Source organism: Mus musculus, chromosome 14 (assembly GCF_000001635.26).
Source record: "Mus musculus strain C57BL/6J chromosome 14, GRCm38.p6 C57BL/6J".
NCBI classification, from domain to species: Eukaryota; Metazoa; Chordata; class Mammalia; order Rodentia; family Muridae; genus Mus; species Mus musculus.
Genome location: NC_000080.6, coordinates 31,954,037 through 31,978,887, shown reverse-complemented (window position 1 = coordinate 31,978,887; position 24,851 = coordinate 31,954,037). Strand labels below are relative to the sequence as shown.

The following is a 24,851-nucleotide window of genomic DNA, read 5'->3' as shown; positions in this document are numbered from 1 at the left end:
CTTGGCTTCTGGGCTGTGCACAACCCATCAACCACATTCAATAATAGGATGGTTATCTTAACTTTCCATTAGTGCTATCAGAACCTTTGTTACAGCCAGCGCACAAAGAGGCAGACTCATTCTGACAGCATGTTCTGCTTTGAAGGCAGGTGTACATCTCCTCTGTTTGTCCCAGGGGCATGGACTACTCCTGCCAATATGGATTCCGACACCCAAGGCCTTTCCACTTTAGATGGTCTAACATCTCTCTTCTAAAGAGACTTTCCTCTCCAATAAATTCTTTCAAGAAAACCATTCCATCCTCTTGCATGGCTGAATTGCTGCTGCAGCTCAGGGGAAGAAATCAAGTGTGGTGGTCATGAGACGTGGGAGACACTCCCTCCCTCCTTTCCTGTGCATGGAATCATTTCATCCTTGGATAACTTCTGTGTGACGCTGTGAGTGGACTCTCCAGCACCAGATGTCGAAGTTGGCCTTGAGTCCTGGCTATGTCCATTGACTTCTAGCCTGGTCCCACCTGGGAGAAGTGTCTCATCTCCCCACCCCTGTTCCTGCCTCTGGCAAGCCATTGCCCCCAACTGAGTTTTGTAAGTAGACTGTTGTGTACTAAGTTCTTCTGGGCAGTAATGTGTTGCTTCCTTGCAAGTCTATGATTCTATGATGTCAGTCTCGTGGTTAGTCCCACACTGGAGATGAAAGGCTGAGACTCAAAGAAGCTACAGGAATCATTCAGGTCCTTGAAGGTGGTGAGGTTTTTAGTCTGAGCAACATCATGCAGAAAATTGCCCTGGATACGCCAGTGGGCATCTAAGGCTGGGTTAGATGGGCTGATTAAGGAAGGATTCTCAATACCAGAGTTGTCATTAGCTTTGATTTATTAAAACTCTACACCTGTGCTTCTATCCAAGACCTTAGTGTCTGAGCTGAGGTCTCCTACAGATGGCCCAGGGGAGCATGACTCAGAATATCAGAGAGTGCAGGCTGGTTTCCAACTTCTAGTTATTGCCCCTGACTCTCAAAATTTTCTGAATCATCTCACCTTCTGTTATTTTTTGTTACATTATTTTTTTAAAGATTTGTTTATTTTATTTATATGAGTACACTGTAGCTGTCTTCAGTCAGACACACCAGAAGAGGGCATCAGATCCCATTACAGATGGTTGTGAGCCACCATGTGGTTGCTGGGATTTGAACTGAGGACCTCTGGAAGAGCAGTCAGTGCTCTTAACTGCTGAGCCATCTCTCCAGCCCCCTTATTACATTAATTTATTTTGTGCATGTGTGTGTATGTGTGTACATGGGCACACACACAGGCCACAGTATATGTGTGGAGGTCCAGAGGACAGTTTTCAGGACTTGGATCTCCCCTTCCACCATGTGGGTCTCAGGGATTGAACTCAGGCTGTAGTGCTCAGGAACAAGCACCTTTAGCCATCTTGCCACCCCCCATCTTGCCACCCCCATCTTGCCACCCCCATCTTGCCATCCCCCATCTTGCCATCTCCCATCTTGCCACCCCCATCTTGCCATCCCCCATCTTGCCATCCCCCATCTTGCCATCCCCCATCTTGCCATCTCCCATCTTGCCATCCCCATCTTGCCATCCCCCATCTTGCCATCCCCCATCTTGCCATCCCCCATCTTGCCACCCCCCATCTTGCCATCCCCCATCTTGCCATCCCCTTGCTTCCTGTTGCTCCTGAACCACAGTCAAATTCATTCCTCCTCAGGAAGACACCGAAGACTCCTCCACTCTCTGCTGCTGGTTGCTCTCACACTCCTGAGTCCTTTTCACCTGACCTTTGTGTACCCTGAATCATGGTGATGGCAGATAAGTGGATATAGTTATCTGTCAGCTGAACCAACAGTGCCAAGCTTGTATTCAAGGGTCTCCTTACTGAGCCACGCCACCGGATGCTTCCCAGGTGCATTTACAGTTCCATGCCTTAACATGCCGTAAACTGTCATGGTTTAAATCTTGTCTTAGAGTTTCAGTCCTATGGAGAGACACCGTGAACAAGACAACGTTTATAAAGGACATTTAATTGGGGATGGATTACACTTTCAGAGGTTTAGTCCATTATCATCATGGCAGGAAGCATGGCAGCATGTAGATAGACATGGTGCTAAAGGAGCCAAGAGTTCTACATCTTGATCAGAAGGCGGCTAGGAAGAGACTGTCTTCCACTCTAGGCAAATCCTGAGCAAAGGAGGCCTCAAAGCCCACCTACACAGTAAAAAACTTCCACACCTTCTCCAATAAGGCCATACCTCTAATTGTGCCACTTTCTATGACCAAGCATTCAAAGACATTGGGGCCATACTATTTAAACCATCAAAAAAATGATGTCCTTCACAGCTCATGTACTGAATGTCTAGAAGGAAAGAAAGGGGTAGTAGTCTCACAATTCCAGGTTACTGTTCCTCACTGTAGGCAAGTCACAGTAGTAGGAGCTTGAAGTAGCTAGCCACAGAATGCCCACAGTTGTGAGCAAAGAAACACGAATGCATACATGCTCACTTGCTTGCTTCTGCTCAGCTTGGTTTCTCCACTCTTATACAGCTCAGGACTCCCACTCTCCCAACCACATACCTAAGAAATGGTGTCCCCCAGAATGGAGTGGGTCTTCCCATATCAACTAACTTAGTTAAGGCAGTCTCCCACAGACAAGCCTACAGCCCAACCCAATGTAGGTAAACTTTCATTAAGACCCTCTTCCCAAGTGATTTTAGGTTTTGTCAAATTGACAATTAAAGCTTACCATCACTGAAGCATTGGACCGTTAGGAGGTAGAGCCTAGCTAGTGGAAGTAGGTCACTAGGGGCAGGCCTCTGATGGTCATACCCACTTCTGGTTCCAGCCCTCCTCCTCTGGCTTTCTGGTCTACCTCAATAGACCCAGAGTCCAACATACTTCTGCTATATGCCTTTTCCACCACGATGGGCTTAAGCCGTCTGAAGTCATGAGCCAAATAATATTTCCTCTTTTGAGTTCTATCATGCAGAACTGTGACAGAGACACAGCCCTCTTAAGGAGGATGTGTGTTGCATTCTTCTTTATGTTCACTTCCTTCTCTTGTCCATAAGTTCATCAAAGGTGGGAACCACAGCAGCTCAGCTGAGCCTCTTCCATTTTCTTTCAGAGAGCCTGGTGTAGGGGGTACATTTGAATAAATGACACCTGGGAAAATGGTGGTGCCTGTTGGAAGAGTGGTAGCCCTTGGGAATTATAGAACAGATAGGCAACCTACTTGTTGCATTAAATAAAATTTACATTTCCGTTTCTGTCCTTCAATGGACATGGGCTCCCATGGTCCCTCTGAATATTCAAACATATAAACTCTCTCTATTTCAAAGAGAAGATTTGGGCCGGCAGAGATGGCTCAGTTAGAAAGTTGGATATTTGCCACACAAGCATGAAGACCTGAGTTCAGCACTCTATAATCCCAGCACTGGGAAGACAGAGACGGGAGGATTTAAGGCAGTGAGCTCCAGCTTTAGGGAGAGACCCCCATCTCAAAAAAGAAGGTGAAGCATGATTGTGAAAAAAAGACCCCCGGCATTGATCTTTGTCCTCTACTGGAATGTGTACACAGTCATGCTTGCATAACTACACACACACACACACACACACACACACACACACACACACACACATGCACGCATACACACATTGATGAATTAAGAGATGATTTTCATGGTGACTTATGGCTATAATTCCAACATTCAGGAAGCTGAAACTGGAGTACTGCTATGAATTCCAGGTCTGGACTACATAGTGAGTCCCAGACCAGCCTGGACTGGGCTATGAAGTGAGACCCCGTCTTAAAAGTTAAAGCACAAAGAGAGTACAGGAATTGTTTCAGAATCAGTGATTCTTCAATTTCCTTTCTTATCTAAATATCAATGGAATTTTGAAGGAAAAACTCAAATTATTTCTTTCTTCCTCTTATTTCTCTTTATAAAGTGATCTGGTGCTGTCTTGAGTCTCTAAGATTTCTAGCAAGTTCTCCATCCCTCTCTTTAGAAGCCAGCTGTCTTAGTTAGGGTTTTACTGCTGTGAACAGACACCATGACCAAGGCAAGTCTTATAAAAACAACATTTAATTGAGGCTGGCTTACAGGTTCAGAGGTTCAGTCCATTATCATCAAGGTGATGGCAGTATCCAGGTAGGCATGGCACAGGCAGAGCTGAGAGTTCTACATCTTCATCCAAAGGCTGCTAGTGGAAGACTGACTTCCAGGCAACTAGAGTGAGGATCTTATGCCCACACCCACAGTGACACACCTACTCCAACCAGGTCACACCTATTCCAACAAGGCCACACCTCCAAATGGTGCCACTCCCTGGTCCAAGAATATACAAACCATCACACCAGTCATGTACCTTCCTGAGCAGATCTGTGGGATCATGGCTAGAAATAATAACAGTAATTATATCAGTGACAATTATAATAACCACCAGCCCCTTACAGGACAAATTAGCCAAGGTACTTTTGGTCACAAACAGCAGAAATTACCTCTAGCTAACTTCATCAATAAAGGGGGCGCCTGGGACCTGTGGCAGAAGTCCATGTGTTCCCTCTAGATCCTTTTTACATTTACCACGGAAGGTTCCAGGTATAAACAACACAGCTATGTATCCCCTTCTCCAGAAATGCACCCTCTGCCAAACGGGACCCCTCTCTGGGGGATTACCCTGCAGTTCCCATTTGACAAACATGGAGGTCAAAAGGACCATTCACACCCACAGCCTCAAAAGCCAGCTGAAGCCAGGAGGCATCTTCACTGGGCTTCTCCCTCCCTGGCCTGCTCTCTGCACTTCTTACAGTTTCACCCAAAAGCATGAACGATCCTATATCAACGGTCTCCACCTCAGTTGCTATTTCTAGGGAGTCCAAGATAAAGGGACCCTGGGCAGCCTACAGATCTGAGAAACGGCCGTACCCTAACAGCCAGGAGTGTCCAGAGAAGAGCCTGACCAGTTATCTTTTCTGTCTGCAGACTTCAGGATGAATCAGCACTAGCTGTTTGCATAGTCCTTCTTGTCCTCTGTGGCCACTCCATTGGGTCACATGTCTATCCTTGTCCTGGGAGATGACAGGGGCTCTCCTTCAACTCCTATCCATTTCTTCAAGGTTAGAGTTGAGTGCTATGTCAAAAACAAATAAAAAACCAAAAAACCAAGCTGGCCTCATCAATACTCTACCACCCACCCACTCCCCGGGATAGCCTGGGAAGTAATTGCTACACAGTCATCATAAAAGTGGAAACTGAGGCACAGTTTAGGAGAAGCCAGGAGATTAGCCTGAACCCCAATATTTCTTGCTTCAAAGCCCCTTGCTTTTCAGGGTTGACTCCCCTTTAGGCCATTCCAGTTCTGTGAGGCTCATAAAGCCATCAGGACTAACCTGTGCCCCCTTCTCTGCCCTGTGCTGCTTCAGAATCCCACAGGCTGGCTGAATTAAAATGGAAAAATCCTAACCTCGCCATTCTGGAAACTGAAGTTTAATGACAAGGGTCAATACCTGCTAAAGGAAGTCATTATTTTGGGGTGGGGGGGGGGAGAAGAATTCCTTATTTTTCAGGAACTTACTACCACTGTGATAAACCTAATCTTGGGATGACTTTGACCAGTTAACTCCACCCTCAGGAGCCTTAAAGTAAACTTCACCTCCCAACACCTAAGCCTTTGAGGTCTTATCACATGCTGGGGGTCAGGGGATATCTTCAAACTATGGTACATGCTCCTTAGAAGTTATTAGACTACACCCTTGACTTGGACGCTTCAGAGAAAGTTCCTGAACCTCTGGAAATATCTCCTTGTTTCTGAGAGACCCAAGAAGACGCTGTCCCCAGGAATTTCTCTAAATTTCTAAGTGTGGGTCTGAAAAGGACGGTTGCCTCAGACTTCTGCCCTACTGGTCCCTGGGTAGATGAACAGGAACATGTCAGGACAAAGAGACTCACAGAGACTGCAGCAAACCCCTTTCTGTGTCTTGCCAGGAGTCCACTGTGCCTGCAGCCTCCCTAACAGACAAATATTTTTCCCTGTGCTACAGTTCAGCTCAAGAGGATTGCTGTCACTTCCTGTCAAGAGCATCTTAACTGGTGTCCTCTTCTCTCTGGGTTGGATAAAATGCCTAAAAAATAATGGATAAAATGCCTAAAACATTTTTTAAAGATAATTGAAAATTGTCATTTATTTGTTGCATAACAAGGCATCGGATCTCTCTGAATCACAGCTTTCTTCTGTGGGAAAGGGAGGTAGTGTCCCAGGATTAAATAGGAGCACACATTCACAGTGAGCAACCCAAGAGGACACAGCAGCTGCCTGCTAACACCAATTACTGCCTATCTGCCTACTGGATATTTCTTTAGGAAATTAAAATAAAAATGAGTACATGCCATTTTACTACAGGACTGCTTTTCCTGCATCCCTCCACATCATCCCTAACATTTATGTATATAGGTCCCTACCTCAACCACCATATCCTTTCTTGCCCCAAAACACCGTTCCGTCAGCACATCTGCAAACTCTTTAAATCATGCTCAAAAATGTGACCTTCTGACAGGCAGGTACTGTAGGTTCTGTGTGCTTGAATCGTCCTCAGCTTGACTCCAGGAATATGTGCACATAACGTCTTCTTATGGCTTGTAACCACGGGTCAAAAACCAAATTTAATTACAGTGGTTCTTAAATGTTTGGGGGCTGTGAGTTCTTTTTGAGAATCAAATGAAAGCTATGGACCTCCTCCGAGATAAAGCACAGAGGAGGAAATGGCCAGACACTCACTCTTTCCCCTGCTCTGTCCTGAGTCTCCTTGAGTGAACATTTTTGAAAAAAATAAACCAAAACAGTTAATAACATGAACCGGGGACTTCAGAGAACATGTCATATTTAATCTCTACAAGAATAACAGGGCAAAGGGACCTGTCCATGTGAGGTTCACTCAGGAGCTCACTCAGTCAAGGGGACTCCCTCTCCTAGCTCACAGCCCCTTTTGTTACTTCAGGACTCACCAGCCATGGGCACAAGTAAAGGCAAGCTTTCCCGTTGTCAGTATGGTCAATGAAGAAACTGAGGCACTGGGAGAGGGTATCACGAGAAAATGGTAAAATCCCCGAGCTTGAGAAGGCTACACTCACTGGCTTCTTCCCCTTCATTCTCCTACTGTGCCACGTATTGCACCAGGGTATGGTGAGGCACAGTAGAAAGAGCCCCAGCGTAGAGTTCTGAATTCTAGCTCTGTTGACTGCTGAGCCCATGCCTCAGTTTCCCTAACTGTAAAATAGAGTTGGTGGAATATTCTTGTCATGGTTGGCCACAAATCAGATAGGCCTGTGTAGAAGCAGCAGCCTGCCCATGACCTACATAGCATAGACAGTAGATGGGCATTATTTGCCAACAGATTTTTATCTATTTTAAGTCTTCAAATAAGATGCTTTTAGAGAGGGGGAAAAAGGAGACAGATTAGTGGGTGAGACTTGAGTTCAGATCCTCACACCTACATAAAAAGCTGGGCGTGGCCAGGCATGGTGGCCCACATGTTTAATCCCAGCATTTGGGAGACAGAAACAGGCAAATCTCTGTGAGACGGAGGGTCATCTGATCTACAGAGCAAGTTTCAGGGCAGCCAGGTCTACACAGAGAAACCCTGTCTTAAAAAAACCACAGCAGTAACAAAAGGCTGGATGTGGCTGTGTGCAGCTCCAGGTCGTCCCTGCACCTGTAACTTCAGCACTGTCAGGACCGGGGGCAGAGGCCTGCTGCTCACCAGCTTAGCTCCAAGTTCAGTGGGACATACTATCTCAAGGGAATAAGGCAGAGAGTGCCGGAGCACAACACCCATGAGCTCCTCTGGCCTCCTTATCTGTGCACGGACACATTGCCTGCGCGCGCGCGCACACACACACACACACACACACACAGAGAGAGAGAGAGAGAGAGAGAGAGAGAGAAACACAATTTTAAAAACTTTTTATTGATAGTTTGTGAGTTTCACATCATGTATCCCAGTCCCATTCATCTCTCTGTCCCTTCATATCCACCTTCACTCTCCCAACTTCCCCTTGAACAAACAAACAAATAACACGGGCAAACATTAACAACAAAACCCAAAGCATAAGAAACATCTTACGTAGGCTGTAGTGTGTCACAGTGTGTCCCACTGGATCCCCCTCTGTCCACACTTCTTCTCTTGCACATGTTCATTGCAATGAGTCATGGTCTGGTTCAAGATCTCTGGCTTCTGTGACACTGTCAGTATTGGATCCTCATTGGGACTCCTCCCAGTTATCCTGTTGTTGCCCTGTGTCATGGAGATTCTGCACTTTTGGAGCAGCTAGAGCAGCCCTTTCACATGCCACAACCATTCTCAGATGACATAGATTTTTGGGGTGGCCCAACTCAGAGCCCTGGATCTGGGCCTGGGTGACAGGTGGTCAGTGCAGCAGCTTTTCCTTATATGTACCACCAGGGCAGCACTGTTCTGGCTAAGCCACCCAAATGCTGCCATAGGCAGGAGGCAGGGTCAGCTCTCTTGTTCTCATGTCCTTGGGGACAGTTCTCCTGTTCTCATACCCTCAGAGCCTCACCCATGCCTTTCCCATCAGGTTCAGCTACTCTGTGTTGTTCAGGCGAGGTGCAGGGACCAATCTCCCAAGTACTGCAGCAAATGAGGGGACAGGGCTAGCTCTCCCACTCTCATGCCCTTGGGGCCAGCTCTCCTGACTGTAGGTGGTGAGGTTGCATGTGTGTGTGTGTGTGTGTGTGTGTGTGTGTGTGTGTGTGTGTGTGTGGCGGGAGCAGGGGTGGGGAGGGAGAATCACCCTCCCACCCACACCACCTCACAGGAGATGAGTGACAGGGCTAGCTTACCCTTGGGGCTGGCTTACCCTCAACCTTTGGCTTTCCTGAGTGCTGCCAAGCCAGCAAGGGGCAGGGCCAGCTCTCCTGCTCTTCTCTTATGACCCCAGGGCCAGCTCTAGTGCCTACCACAGGTGCACCTATGCCACTCCACCACAGCTCTCCCACACTCACACCCTAGGGTCGGCTCACCCACACCCCTACTACCAGGCCAGGGCGAGCTCCATTGTGTTACTTGGGCTGGGCACATGCCCTGCTCTCCTGAGTGCTGCTGATGCTGGTGGAAGATTAGGGCCAGCTCTCTGGAGCCACACAGACAGTAAGGGGCGGGACCAGATCTGCACAGCCTCTGGAAACCCACATGGTCTCTGGCAGTTACCCCAACTAGGAGCATCCTCATGTTCACTAGTGGTAATATGAACCACGGACATTGACATCAACCCCTGCTGCTGTGTTGCCACAGACCCAGGCATGGCCCTCAGCAGTAGCACAGGCTGGGACTTCACCATGGCCACTCAAAACAGGCTATATCTCTCCACCCTCACGTCTCCCGTTCCATTGCTCGTCATAATGCTCAAGCTGCTCCACTTCTCTCTCTCTCCCATCTGTGATGGTTCCTGAGGCAGGCTGACCATAAAGCTGGAGGGCACCTGGGTGACAATCTCCATCAGTGTTGTGTCTATGGCCCATCTGTGCCCTGCACAAGAGGGCAGGTCTGTGGGTGTCTTTCACTGACCATACAACATGGCATGGTTCAACACAGGTCTCTGTCTGTCTTCCTCCTCCTGAGCTGCACTGCCTGGATTTGATTTGATTTGATTTTTATGTGTCCTAGGTATAAAACAGCTTTGGCCATCGAGACAGACATCAAGCTAGGATGAACAGAGGACTGCCATCTGCTCTGCCCCTGACTGAAATAACACCACCACCCACAAAGGGTCATTTTGCCATTGCTTGGGGTGCAGGTTGAGATGTCAAAAAGTTTTAAAATGAAACAGGCTCCCCCAAGAGCTGGGAGGAGTCTTTCCATCCATCCATCCTATTTCCCACTGTTTTCATGGAGGCCGACACTAACACAAAATGAACTCCAGAACTCCACACTAAGGGGAGGCTGAAAACACACCTGAATACACACAAGAACAGTGCCTCGAAGTCCCTGAACCAACTCTTGAAAGTGAGATGTATGCACTTTGAACATTGGAGTTGAAGCCACAGGTCTGGGAAATATGGACTCTCGCCAGTTCTGGGACCAGCTGGCCATGGGAGCCCAGTCACATGGTCTTGTACCCCTCCAGCCTCCATCAGGGCTAGGCATCAGCTTTTAAAAAAAAAGTTTCATTTCCTTCCAAGGGGACTGAAGGCCTTAAAGTGGATTCCATCAGCTGCTCCAGCTTGAGAGCCCTTTCTCATGTGGGTCCCCCAAATTCTATGCACCCTCTATACCTCCATAGAACAGGTAAACAGGGAAAGAGAAACACATCTAGTCATGAGGGGCCAGAGTGAGTCCTGAAACCTTCTCAGTGTTTGTTAAAAAAAAGCAATCAGCCTCCTTGATCAGCATAGTTGTTCTGTGGTTGAAGAATATACTGTGGATTGTGCCAACCAGCTGTTGCTTTTACCCCAGAGTGGAACGGGCAGGGGGGGGGGGGGCAGCGGCTGGCAGAGCCAGTCCTGGAAAAGGGTTCTTTCTAAAGAGCCATTTTGATAGGAATACTTATTCCATCCTGCTTTATCCCAAGATTATCTGTAAACACTCAAGAGAGAGGTGACCTATGGAGTTGAGGTGAAAATTAAAGACTATATTGAAGAGATGGAGAGATGACTCATGATACAGGGTGCATACTGCTCTTGAAGAGAACCAAAATTCACAGCAGCCTGTAATTCCAGCTCTGGGGCATTTGGCGTTCTTTTCTGGCCTCTTTAGACTCTGTATACACAAGCACAGACACACATACATATTGTGCTGGCTAGTTTATGTCAGCCTGACCCAAGCCAGAGTCACCAGAAGGGAGCCTCAATTGAGGCAATGTCTCCATAAAAGTTGGTTGTAACACATTTTCTTTTTTTTTTTTCTTTCTTTTTCTTTTTCCAAGACAGGGTTTCTCTGTGTAGCCCTGGCTGTCCTGGAACTCACTCTGTAGACCAGGATGGCCGTGAACTAAGAAATCCGACCGCCTCTGCCTCCCAAGTGCTGGGATTAAAGGCGTGTGCCACCATTGCCCGGCGTAACACATTTTCTTAATTAGTGATTGATTGAGGAGGACCTAGCCCACTGTGGGTAGGAGCCGACCCTGGACTGGTAGTCTTGGGCTCTACAAGAAAGTGGGCTGAGCAAGCCATGGGGAACAAACTAGTAAGAAGCACCCTCCATGGCCTTGGCATCAGCTCCTGTCTCCAGGTGCTTGCCCTGCTTGAAGCCCTGCCCTGTCTTCCTTCCGTGATGGACTATGGTAGGGAAGTGTAAGTCACATAAGCCCTTTCCTCCCAAACTTGCTTTTGGTCATGCAGTTTCATCACAGCAAAAGAAACCCTAACTGGGATGCGTACATAATTAAAAATTAAAATCTACAAAATAAATTAAAATTAACTAATAAAATAAAATTCTATGAAGACTCTTGGCTACACAACTGGTATTCTAGAAACAATATAACCAGCTTTTGCCAAGTTAGCTGGGTCCCAGTTACTGTGGTTTTCTGGATTCTTGGTATAGTACACATCACTCCTCTTGATCTTCTCATGAGCCCGTGAGAAGGGCTCTTCCCCATCCATGTTTCACAGCTATGGAAACTAGACAGTCTGACAAGGTTCCCTGGGGGGGAAAGAGTAAAGACTCAAATCTGGTTCTTCTGACTTTAAAGTCTACTTAGGTGCCATCGAGCCTCTCTCGTGCTGATGGATGCTTTGTCTCCTCACAGAATCGTGAATTTTGTACCCAGGATGAGCCTTCAGGGATTACCATACCCACCCTCCTCACCTCATAGATGGGAACACTGAAGTCCAGAGAGGACATTTCCTAAGCCCCAGCTGGGTATCCTAACAGCCCTGCTCTATTGAAACACACACACACACACACACACACACACACACACACACACACACACACACACACATACTTTAATAAGACCTCAAAATTGAGCTCTCCTGTAGTCAGCAGCCATATCAAGAAATTGAATGAATGTTCCAGCAACTTCCAAATGCTCTCACATTCCCTTTCTTCTTTCCCTTCCACTATTGGCTTTTGTTGTAATGTCAGCTGCTGTAATAAATCCCGACTGTGTAGTTTGCTACCCACCCCAATGGTTTATGTTCCTAAATGGAAGACACACACACAGCCTTCATATTTTAATATGCCTTAAACAATACAATAGCTGGGCCACTGCCTAACCTCCACTGTTCTTAGAATCTACCTCCCACCCATAATTCTGAGTTGCTACTTACTAGTTCCATGTTCTTTCTTGGCTGCTCTGGACCCAGTTGGGCACCCTCTGGGCCTTGCTCTCCTGGTTCCTTCACATGGCAGCTATGACTCTCTGTCTTGCATTCTTCTCAGATACGGCATCTCTTCTCTCCTCCACTGTCTCCTCCTTCTTCCTCCTCCTGAGCCTGGGAATCCTAAAATCCCTTCTCTCTGTCCTCTCCAGCTACTGGCTGTTGGCATCTTTATTTACCAATCTGAACCAACTGGGGGCAGGTTCCCAGAAGCTATGTGCAGAAGTTCTTGTGCAAGCAATTTGGGGGGGAGCATAATTAGCATTAGAATACAGGCAGCTACATTTCCCCCCTTTTGTCCAATTAAAAGGGTCTTTTTCTCTCAGATATACATTGAACATAATTATAACAATTAAGTGAATTGTAAGGTATAATATACATTTATAACATCCAGTCCATCATATTTGGCAGTTTAGATAAAGTATTCTATCATCTATCCTAACTTAGAGTTTACAATTCTGTACCTGAATTATATTTGACTTTAACTTCCATTACCATCTGAAATCATCCTTTCAAATCTACATCATCTTCTTTAATGCTAAACAACTTAATTTTGGTTATGAGACTATAACTAGTCTTCAACCCCATCAGAGATCTGAGAAGGAATTAAACATTACCTGAATATGTAGGAAGCACATAGACATACCTTCCAAAACTTAGAGAATTTGTAGAGACAGCTGGCTGCCTGGACAGTCCCCTATACTCCTTATAATATTGGAGCCTCTGTCTTCAGCCTTCTGGCCCAGAACCATCTGACAGATCTTAATTGAAGCAGGAATTATAAAGAACTAGCTTACCCTGTATTGGCAGAGCTTAGCAATTGACTATCCTGTATCCATTTGTCATGGGAAGAAGCCAGGAGAGTGCAGCCCAGAGGGCTGCCCAACTGGGTCCAAGACAGCCAAAATAGAACATAGAATTAGTAAGTAATAACTCGGGATTAACTGCATGAAGGTTAGGCAGTGGCCCAACTATTGTGATGTTTAAAGCATATTGAAATATAAAGACTATATGTTTGCCTTTAATTTGGGAACATAAACCATTGAGGCGGGTAGCAGAACCCACCACTGGGATTTTATAATATTAATTTCAACAGTCAGCCAAGCATATGTTCCCAAATGCCACAGCTCAGTTCTCCTGACTTTGAACTTGGTAATGTCACATCACATTCCATGGGCTTTTGTGCCTTCTTTCACTACTGTCTTTGGTGCATATACTGTGGCTTATCACTTTAACAGCTATATAGTATTGCACTGGGTTGACTAGTTTACCCCCAGGTTCATGTTCAGACTGTTACTTGATTTGAAAACAGGGTCAGTTAAGTTAGTATGAGTTAGTATGGGGATGTGGAGGAGTCCTAATTCTCATGACCATGCCCTCATGTAAAGGCTGTGTGAACATGGACAGGAGGGAGAAGGCCTCGTGGGCCGGATGTGAGGATACCAGTGACATAGCTACCAGACAGGATGCCAACCCAGCAATTGCCAGCTGCTGCTGGAAGGGGCAAGGCAGGGAACAAATGCTCCTCAGAGGCCCCAACAGGAACCAACCCTGCTGATCCTCAATTTCCGTCTTCTAGCTCCTGAATTTGATAGCAAGAATTTTTAGGTTGGAGATGTAACTCAGATGGAACAGTATCTAGCATGTGCAAAGCCCTGTGGCCAGTACCTCGTGAAGCAGGGGTGGTGGCACATGCCTGGAATTCCAGAAGTTTTGGAAGTAGGAGCTAGAAGACCAGAAGTTCAGTGTCATCCGACTATTCACAGAGAGTTGGAACCAACATGGGCTAGAAATGGTGTTTTGGAAAAAAAATATTTTTTTTTAATTAAAATTTTCTTTTGGTTGTGTCAGGCAGTGGTGGTGAATGCCTTTAATCTCAAAATTCAGGAGACCTAGGCAGGTAGATCTCTGAGTTCAAGGCCAGCGTGGTCTGCAGAGTGAGTTCCAGGACAGCCAGGGCCACACAGAGAAACCCTGTATCTGAAAAATCTGGCTTAAGTTGCCCAGTTGGTGAACCTAGAAAGCATATATAGCACTATAGAATTCAGCCTCAATTGGTTTATAAATAATACACCACCACTTTCCAGTCCATTCTGCAGTTAAAGTTGTTAGCTTGATGTTATGATCAGAGCTGTTAGGAATACTGCATCTGTGAACACTCTTGTCTCTGTACCCTGTACCCAGGGGCCTGCTTTCCCTGGTAACACATCCCAAGAACCCTGGTGATGAGACACACTTAGGAGGAGGAAGAGGGTGATGATGCACCGGTCAGAACCTCTGGAGACACTCCCTCAGACCTGTCAGCTCTGCTCTGTCTCTTGTCTTGGTTCTCCTGCAAACTTCCAGCCCTCCCCAGCTGTGACCCTGGCCGCAGCCATCACTTGCAGGCTGCAGACATCTCCTACTGACCTGCCTCCACCTCCACCCAGGAACTCAATTGTGTTTGAGGTTCAGTGCCTCTGTGGAGAAACTCAGACAAAGCATTTCAACCCCAAAGTCCCTAACAATGGCTCCTTCTTACAAGAGGAGATCTCTTAAGTCTCACCCACATATCAAGAAGTTCATTGATTTTAGAGCATGGCTACCCTTAAGGACAGTGAGATGCCAAGAGCAGAAAGACCAGACAACATGGGGTGAGAGAGGCCAGTGCCTTCCCAGTAAACGCTGGAGTACCAGCGCACTGGCTGCAGCAGCATCTCCCAGAGGCCAAGTCACAAGGGGAAAATAAAAGGAATGTCTGTCAGCCTCTAAAGGGGCTCATTCCTGAAAATGAGTCACTTCCTCAACTCCCAGGTCGTGGCTGCGATTGTTTATCCCATGGAGCTCTGAGGCCACCTCACAGGGGGCTGGGCCACCCTGGTTCTGAGTTCTGAGCATAACATCCACTTGTTATGATTCTGTGTTCCATCGGACTCCAGCTTCGTAACATTTGTATTGGTCTGTACAACCTGTTCTGAGAAACTATGAAAATAGTAATATTGCAGTAAATAAAGTTATTTTTCTCTTTTCCTTTTAGGGAACTCCTGCTGCTTTGAATTTAAAATCCTATGACAAATCTGTGGTTAACCCCACCCATTGGTACTCCAAAGCCCCGAATTGATTTTTTTTCCCCCTGTGATGACTTCATCATTCAATACTCACTCTCTGTTGGCTAAGACCCTCCCACAAAGAAGTTCTGAGAAGATCGTGGGGGTGGGGAAGGGTGGTGGCTCAGAGTCACAATGCTTCAGCTGTCGTTACTGTGAAGTTTGACAAAGGATTCTGCACTTGGAACAGTTTCCACTGCCTTGTTTTCCAGTGTTTGACAACAGTAAACACACCTGCAGGGACGTCTCGGGGAGACAGCTTTCAGAGCGGGCTTGGTCAGGGAAGCATTACTGTAATGAGTAATGCAGAAAATTGAATTTACTGAGAAACAAGGGGAGATGATGAAGCTGTGTGTACAAGGCTGTCACCTCTGTGTTTAGTAGCACCTGTGCTGGGCAAGAAGGAGGGAAGAACAAGGAACCTAGGAAGATGTGAACTCAAAAAACAAACTAAAACCCACGAGTACCAACCTTCAACTCTAATCTGTCTCCCTTCGTTTCAGGGTCCACCACATGGGTGACTTACAAACTGGACTTTTCACCACGGCTACACAGACACCCAATCAGTACACAGAGAAGCTACCTGAGCAAAGAGAAAAGAATAAAAATGATATGGGTCAAGATGCTGCTCTACACCAACAGGGTGGTTTGGTACCAGCAGGTTATTGCGGTGTGATGAGCCAAACGGAAATCCAGTAACTTAAACTACAGTCATTTTTGTTTTGACTATGAGCACAGGTTGACATCAACTGGGTCTCTGCTTTAAGCTAAGAATCCAGCTTAGCTCTTCACAGACATGTGGCAAACATGTGTGTTTATTATAGGTAGAGGGCAGCAGCTATTTAGATTAAGCTCGTCTCATGATGGAGGAGGGACAAGAGGAGCGAGTAGAACCAGCTTTATCCCTTTAAGATCTAGGCTCCTCTCAGCCATCTCGTCAATTGTTCTATATCCCACTGGCCAAAGATCAAGTCTAGATTAGAACATACAAATAAATACACACAGGAACTGTAGATAGCAGAACATCTGGACAGAGCCTGTGGGATCAATAATTCACAATACTTTGATTATTAAAAAGCAAACAATCATCCTCAGATTCTTTCACATTTATTTCTGGGTCTTAGCGCATGCATAGAGGAGAATGGCTGCTCACATCAGAGGGCTGTGCGGACGGTGTTCAGAAGAGAGTTTTGGGCAATCTTGTCTGCTCTTCATTTTATGTTTCTAAGGCAATTCTACCCATACTATCCATCTTAAATTCCTTTGACCACCTACTGAGGCCCACTTGCTGGCATTGTCTATATGTTGCAGTCCTTTCCAGTTCCTAACCAGCTACACAGACCTTGCCATCTGTGCCTTGAACATGTGTTTGTATACCTAAAGCCTGACCTGTGGGGAAGTGTGCCCTTCCTGAGTCCCTTCTGCCTTCCATTACTAAGCAAACATCTCACTCATTTTATCTCCATACAAAAAGCCTGGACCGTGATTCTTATAGACTTTAGGGACAGGCTGCACCTCTAGAGAGAAAATCGCACTAAATCCTGCTGACTGAGGTATACCAGAAGTCCATGGTTTGAATTCCCTAATTTCTAAGTATCTGCCTTCCGGGTCTTCTTGTTTATTCGTTAAGCTAATGTGCCATTTGTTTAAAAACATGTTTTGTTCCCATAGTAGGGGGAAGTCATCTATATTTAATCTCTTGGGTAAGCTTTGTGCATTGTTTTTCCTCAGGAAAAAAAAATAAAAACTCCAAAAATTTCTTGGAACAGACTTGACATTGGTTGGCTGAGTTTTCCTGAACGCTCTCCAAAGAACCCTTTACTTCCAGAGGGCTTAAGTCAACAACAGCATCAAATCCAAACCAAACCCCATCACTAGTCTCCACGCCACTACAAGCCCCATGGGAAAGCAAGCCATGTCTTCATGTTTAAAGCTGCACAAGACCCGGCCCAGTTGGAACTTAACATATTCTAGTTAATTAAATAAGTGAACTACAGACTGTGTGACACAGAGGCCATGGTAGCAACAGTAACACGTTTGTTTCCTGTGGATTTAGATTGCCTTAGGACGTGAACACAAAGTCATCTCCTTGATCTAGGCCTCAACAACTCTAAAAACCCAATGACCCTACCTCCCTCTGACTTCTTCCCTTGGTCTGAAATGTAAATGGAGTTTAAGGAGAGTCGGGGTTTTGTTTTTCTTTTGGATGGGGTCTCATGCAGCCCACGTTAGCTTTGAACTTGCTGTTGAATTTGCTATGCGGCTAAGAACGATGACTTTCTGATCTTCCCAACTCTGCCTTCCACATGCACCAGGAAGCCCAGTTTACATAACGCTGAGGACTGAACGCAGAACTTCATGTGTACCAGGCAAGCACCCTACCTGCTAATCTACATCCTGAGTCCAGTTTTCTTTTTCTAGTTGATAATGACTTATTGAACATCAATTATAAGTCAAGTATTCTCTGTTAGGGGTTAGAAAAAAAAACAGAACTGAAGGCAGCACTAGGGACTTCACTGTTGAATAGGAGGCAGGCATGATACCTGATGATGATTCTACAACATGACAGATTTCCAGGTGCTATGGACCTCCAGAGGAAGTGACCTTTGTCCATTCTGGAAGAGGTGACATGTAAAATGGTTCTCAGCGCAAAAACAAGAGCTGGGGCTAAGACGTGTTCCAACAGAAAGAACAGCATGTACGAAGACTCGGGCTGGAAAGAGTGAGCATTCTTGCAACACCATGGAGTCAGAGAGACTGGGGAACAGGGTGGGAGTCTGGGTGTGGTCAGAGAGGGAGCCAGGGGGTGGGTAGGAGCCAGATCAAAGCTGTCTCAGAGTCAGAAGGCTTCTTGAGGTGTTGACTTATCCCGAGGTCAATGCAGTTACGCTGAAGGTCTACCAACAAGAAAAAAATGACCTACTGGGACTTAAAAGCTACAGGTTTGAAGTCGGGAAGTCAGTTACAGGCCACCATAGCCACCCCACCAAGAGATAAGAGTCTCTGTAAACATGAACTCTCTACAGCTGGACATCCCTGCCCAGAGTCCAGTTAGGTGGGGTACAGGGTGACACACAGCAATACCCTCTGAGTGCTAGACCTGCAAGAGTTGAACACAGAATTATCATGGCTACTTTATTTGCCTTTGACCCACATTTCCGCCTTTGGTGGTAAGCATTTTATCCAGCCAACTTTGAAGCTCACGCTCTCCAACATTTGACAGCTTTTTGGTACATAACACACAGGCTTTTTATCTCTTTTTAAGAGGAAAACTGTGGGATGTTTTCATACTTGAAACCCAAGTTTGCACAAATAGCTTAATTTAAACAACTTCTAAAAGATTGACTTTGGGTAAAGACCAAATCTAAATTTCATGCTGGAGTTCAGTCACAGGTTTGGACAGCTTTGTGATTTCTTCTCTTAAAAATGAAGGTGCAGTTGTGGCTGGAGAGGTGGCTTGGTGGCTAAGAGCACTGGCTGCACTTCCAGAGGATCTGGGTTCAATTTCCAGCACTCATTGGTGGCTCACAACCACCTGTAACAACTCTAGTACTAGAGGATTTGACACTCTTCTGGTCTCCTTGGGCATCAGGTTCATACCTAGCACACAGACAAACATGCAGAAAAAATACCCAAACACATAAAATAAAATAATTATTAGACTGAACAGACAGCGTGGTGATTAAGTACTTCCTGCTCTGCCAGAAGACCTGAGTCCAGTTCCCAGAACCTCACAGTACCTCACAGACATCTGTAACTCCAGCTCCAGAGGACCTGTTGCCCTCTGTCTGGCCTTTATGGGCACCCACACACATGTGGAACACACAGGCACATACACTACGCATATGTAGAAATTCTTTAATGGGGGTGGGAGTTGAGGGACTCAGGGGGGTGAAGAACTTGACATGTCCCAGAGCCCATCAAAACCAAGCATGGACAGAGACCTGTAATGCCAAGGCCAGGAAGGTACGGCAGGGATATCCTTAGGACCTGATGGGTGCCCAGACTATCCAGTTGGTGAGCGGAAAGTTCAGCAAGAGATCTGTCTCCAAAGTTAAAGTGGAACATGGAAGAGGAAGACACCCAGCATTTACTTCTGCACTTTGCATGCACATGCACAAGCGTGCACATTGGTGTGTGTGTGTGCACTGATGGCACGCACAAGCATTCACATTGGTGTGTGTGTGCACTGATGGCATGCACAAGTGTGCACATTGGTGTGTGTGTGCACTGATGGACTCTTGAGCTCCCTGAAAAGGGATTAAATGCCTTGTTCCCTCAAGTAAAGACAAAAGGAAGGACATCTGCCCCGCTTCATTGTGCGTTACTGGTTAGTTTCCACTCACACCTAAGCAGAGAAGCCAAAATAGATCCTTCCCTCAACAATAATTCAGTGCCTGCCCTCCGACTGCTGTAACCTCGTGAAATGGGCTCACATCTTGTTGAGCGAAAAGCCGAGGAAGAAGGATGGAGGAAGATTTGTTCGAGCATACATCCCATCCCGGGAGGAGGTGGGAACTGGGGCTGTGAGACACAGTAAGCTAGCAGCCTGGGGCTGCTGAGCATCTTAAAAGGCTCTCGGCTGCTGTAAAGTTATCACTGGCAGGGCCTCTTCCCCGCATGGATTCGTCTGTCTGTAAAGCAACAGCCCCAAGGGCTAGGGAGAAAACTGGTGCCTAGTGTGTATGATTCACAATTAGGATTCCAAGTTCCCTAGGACAGAGCTGGTCTCCAGTGCCCTGCATCCCACGTCCCCCTCATGCCCCATGTACTTTCTTTGGCTTAGAAAACATGGCCAGGATAGAGGATAAAGGTCTGAGGCTGTCAGGAGAAGGGATGGACACCTCAGGGTCAAGATCTCTTCCACATGCCTCCCAGCCTGCCTCTCCAGCTCTGCTCTGTTCTGATTCCCCAGTTTAAGCAGCCATAGGGAGTTAAAGAGCCATCTGAACAGAGATGCTTTGAAAAGACTAGGCAACTAGATAGGGAAGGAAGTGTGGAGGAAAAGAAGGAGCCTGGGGGAGGGGTCAGATGTCATGATGTCACTCCCTGATGTGACTCAATGAAAGTAAGAATTTACTTAATAGGAGAAAACTCTTGCAGAAGAGTTAGACCCTCTATTCGTAGTATAGACACAATTTCTATACAAGTTATATCCCTGTGATTCTCAGCCAAATATTACGCCCTCTGTCCACACTGCGGCTTCCGTATATTGCAAAGGATCCTTGATATGTTTTTAATATTACGTAAGTCATTGCAAAATGTGGTGATTTTTTTAAACATAATTAATTAAGACAGCTTAAAATCAAGAGATTGAGTAAATAAACACCTTTGTGGTTGTCACGTTTTTGAGTTCCTTTCACATAATGACATTCTAGAGATTTCCAGAGTAAAAAGCGTCATCCCACTTTTAAAGACCTCAAAGACCTCAAATGTTCAAAGACTTCCTCACAGCCTGTCCCTGGTATCTTCACATTCCTTGAGATCTGACAAAATTCTCCCCATGGAGGCTCAGGCCACGTAGCTATGGAAGCCAGAGGAGACTCCCGACATCTTGGAATTCTCCTTCCTACATTTTCCAGATCTTTGACAAGCCTTTAGAGCCCTGGGCTTCCCATTTTTCCACAGCATCTTTTGGGTTTTGGAGCCTGGTGTTGTAAAGGCTCAAAGCTGGACTTTCTCTCATACAGCCACAGTCTCTTTGCCCACCAGGAGGACACCGGAAGTGACTGCAAGCAGCGTATCAAGTTAGGTCAGGTGGGTGGGTACACGCGTGGACCCAAATGAGCTTGCCTGTATTGTTCACACTTCCGGTAGGTGCATACACGTGTGGACCCGCATGAGCTTTCCAGTACTGTTCACACTTCCGGTAGGTGGGTACACACGTGGACCCGCATGAGCTTTCCTGGATTTGTTCATACTTCCAGCTGCTCCACCAGCACCCTGCTTGAGAGAATGGGCCTCCCTGCCTTTGGTCTATAAAGAGTCTTGACCAAGAGTGCCAAGAAAGTGTGGCCTCACCTCAGAGTAACGGGAAGCTCAGAAGCTGGGTCAGAGAGTGAGCCATTGCTGGGAATCGGATTCATCGGGCCTCTGTGCTCCAGAGGAAGGAAGGAAGGAGGTCAGATGCTGGAGGCCTTTCCCAAGGCTGCCCAGGCTCTGGGAGTTTCTCCTCACGTGGCTCTGATTTCCAGGCTCAGATTCAAAACTGGCTTGGCAAATGTCTTCTAGCTCACACCCTGATCTAATATAAGAGTAGCACAGTTGGGGCTGGAGAGATGGCTCAGTGGTTACCAGCACCATTGCTCTTTCAGAGGACCAGTGTTCAATTCCCACCACCCACATGGCAGTTCTCAACTCTCTGTAACTCCAATTCCAGGGGATCCAACACCCACACACAGACATACATGCAAGCAAAACACCGATGCACATAAAATAGAAATAAATAAATCATTTTTTAAAAAGTAACACAAGAATGAGAAAAGAAAAGACACTAAAAAGGACTGTGAATAAAACCTGCGTGGAGATAAGTTCTGAGTGGAAGAGTCTCTGAATCAGTGCACAGCTAAGAAATCCACAGAGTCCCCAGGACTGGCATAGAGGCCAGGAGCCTTTAGAATGAAAAGCATGCTAACTTATACTGCGGTGGGGCGTTGGTCTTAAAGCAGGAGTCATCCGCCCCCCCCCCCCCAAATCCCTGGGAACCTCTGAGAGTCTTAGCTTTTCAAGGCTAGCTCTGTGCCTCCCACAGAAGGTTCCTATGCTGTGCTAAGAAGTTTACAGACCTTCTACTGTGGGCTAGCACTTTCCATGGTGAGCTGAGATAAAGATGAAGAATATAAGATAAAATTATTATCCATATTCCCTTTAAAGCCCTTTAAATTAGTCTGGAAAGATAATTTAGCTGCTATGGTGCTGGTCATGTGAGTGTGAGCATCTATATTTAAAAACTGGGCATGGTGGCTTGAGACAGTCTTCGTTCCTCTCCCTCCTGGTCCTCTCAGGTGTACTGCCTGACAGCTCATCCGCCTGCCTGCAGCATCTCCTCTACCTGGAAATTTCCCAGGGGCCATTTACAACAAACAAGATCCAAGTTCATATGATCACTCTCCGGTGTCCAGTCATATCCACGTATTGTTTTAATAAACAAATATTGAAAAACATATTCTGGACCTGCTTGTATTATACACATACAGAACCTGTGCAAACTGAGCAGACTTAGCAAGAACAACAAAAACCCACCCCCCTCAAGCCCTCACAGGCCGCAGACAACACTAAATCCACATCCACCCGACAGCATTGGTGATAGAGTCAGTGAACGGATGCCTCTCCTGGCCTGGGATGTGACCGTGTCCTCAGTGGGTCTCACATCGTACAAAAGGCTCTCAAAATACAGTGCATTTCTGTGCTTCTGGGTAATTTGAAGGACTTTTTATTGTGTGTGTCCATGTGCATGTGTATGTTTCTGTGCATACAAGTGCATTTACTCATGTGTGAGCATGTATGAAGACCAGAGGTCAACCTCAAGTGTCGTTCCTCAGTTATTCTCTCTCTCTCTCTCTCCCTCTCTCTCTCTCTCTCTGTGTGAGCATACACATACTCTCTCTCTCTCTTTTGAGACAGAATCTCACTATGAACCTTTGGCTGCCCTAGAACTTGCGGCATACACCAGGCTGGCCTTGAACTCTCCACCTTGTGTTTTGAGACAGGGTCTCCCACTGGCCTTCTGCTCACAAAGTAGACTAGGCTGTTTGGCTATCAAGGCCCATGGATCCCCTGTCACCACCTCCCTGGCACTGCCATACGTTCATGCCCACCGACCAAGAGGGCTACACCAGCTTTCAGCTTGCTCTCAAGCTAGGACACGGGGGTGGGGCTGTTGTTATTTAGCTCTCTGATTCGGATCTAGCTTTTGCAGTTCCCTGGGCATTTTTCATTTTCTGGCTGTTTGTGTGCTCCACTGCCTACAGTTCTCAAAGCACTCCCAGGAGACAAAGGACATCATGCCACCCATTTGTCAGATTTGGAAACTAACACTTTTCAGATTCGAAGTCTTATCTGAGATCAGACACGCTGGGTAATAGAGAGAGCTGGAGGCAGAACCCAAACTTTTCAACTTGAATTCTAAATTCAAAATATTCAAATGTTTCAATTTATTAAAATGTTGAATACCATCGTGCTTTCTTGGAAGGGTTTGCTTAAAATCATTGTCTGAAACTGAGGCTCATGTGACCAGTAGACTTCCCTTTCAGACCTAAAATAATCTTGCAATCCACAGCCTACAGTTCTAGAGGGATAGAATTGACTAGACTCTGTTCTTCTGTTGCCCTCTGGTGGCCACTGCACAAATAACACATCACAGAGTCGCAGGGCAAAGTCAAATGCGGCTCTCTGGATGTGAAACTGAGAATGGCAGCCGGTGATGGCTGGACAGCCTGAGCTACATAGTGAGACCCATGTCAAAAAAAAAAGTTATTTTAAAAATAAAGCCAGAAGATAAAGCAGGACCCTCAAGGGTCATAGATAATTAAATGGTAGGTGACTACAAAATCCCGGGAACAACATCTAACAGGCATATGTAGAAAATGCACACAGCCCAGGTGTCTTGCTCTCTCTCATCAGGAGAAAGGGCCCAAATTGAGCTCTGAAGGGCAAGCCAGGCTATGTGTGTGTGTGTGTGTGTGTGTGTGTGTGTGTGTGTGTGCACGTGCGCACGCAGAGGTTAGGAATTCAGGGACCTGTCAAAACGCATGGTGACTGCACCGGAATTCTGAACATAAGACTTGAGGGGAAGGGGTAGGGGAGGCTAAAATCCAAATGTCCAAATGTGGTTGGATCTGATAAGAAAAGGATTTTGTGTCACAGATGCATTTAAGATTGTCCCTAAGCTAATATTACCAAATTTTAAAGGATGTTATCAATAAAAATATTTAACTATCCATCCTTTATGTTTATTTATATATTTTATTTTTATATATTTTATTTTGTGTCTGTGGTATGTATGTGTGTATGTGTGTGTGTAATGTGTATATATGTGTGTGTTTGTGTGTATAAATGTGTGTGAGTGTGTGTGCATGTATGAGTGTGTGTGGTGTATGTGTGTGTGTGGACATGTGTGTAATGTGTGTATATGTGTGTGTGTTTGTGTGTGTGTGTGCATGTATGAGTGTGTGTGTGTACATGTGTGTAATGTGTGTGTGTAGCTCAGAAGACAGTTTCTGTGAGTAGTTCTCTTTCCACGCCACACAGGCTGGACATCAGGCACCTTTGCCAGCTGAACCATCTTGATGGCCTAGGCACCACTTCTTGAAGGTTCTGCCTCCAAGAGATATCAGCACGCTGAGTGCTAAGCTCCCAGCAGCTGCACCTCTGGAGGACACACTTACACCAGACTCTTCCCGGCAACA

The 24,851-nt window shown here is 46.2% G+C and overlaps 1 non-coding gene across 1 annotated transcript; it reads right to left on the bottom strand.

The window, feature by feature from the left end:
* Positions 1-9,691: 9,691 nt before the first annotated feature.
* Positions 9,692-9,831, bottom strand: LOC115488421. The gene has a single exon (XR_003951280.1). It is a non-coding gene; the product is annotated as a small nucleolar RNA SNORA48 (small nucleolar RNA).
* Positions 9,832-24,851: the final 15,020 nt, after the last annotated feature.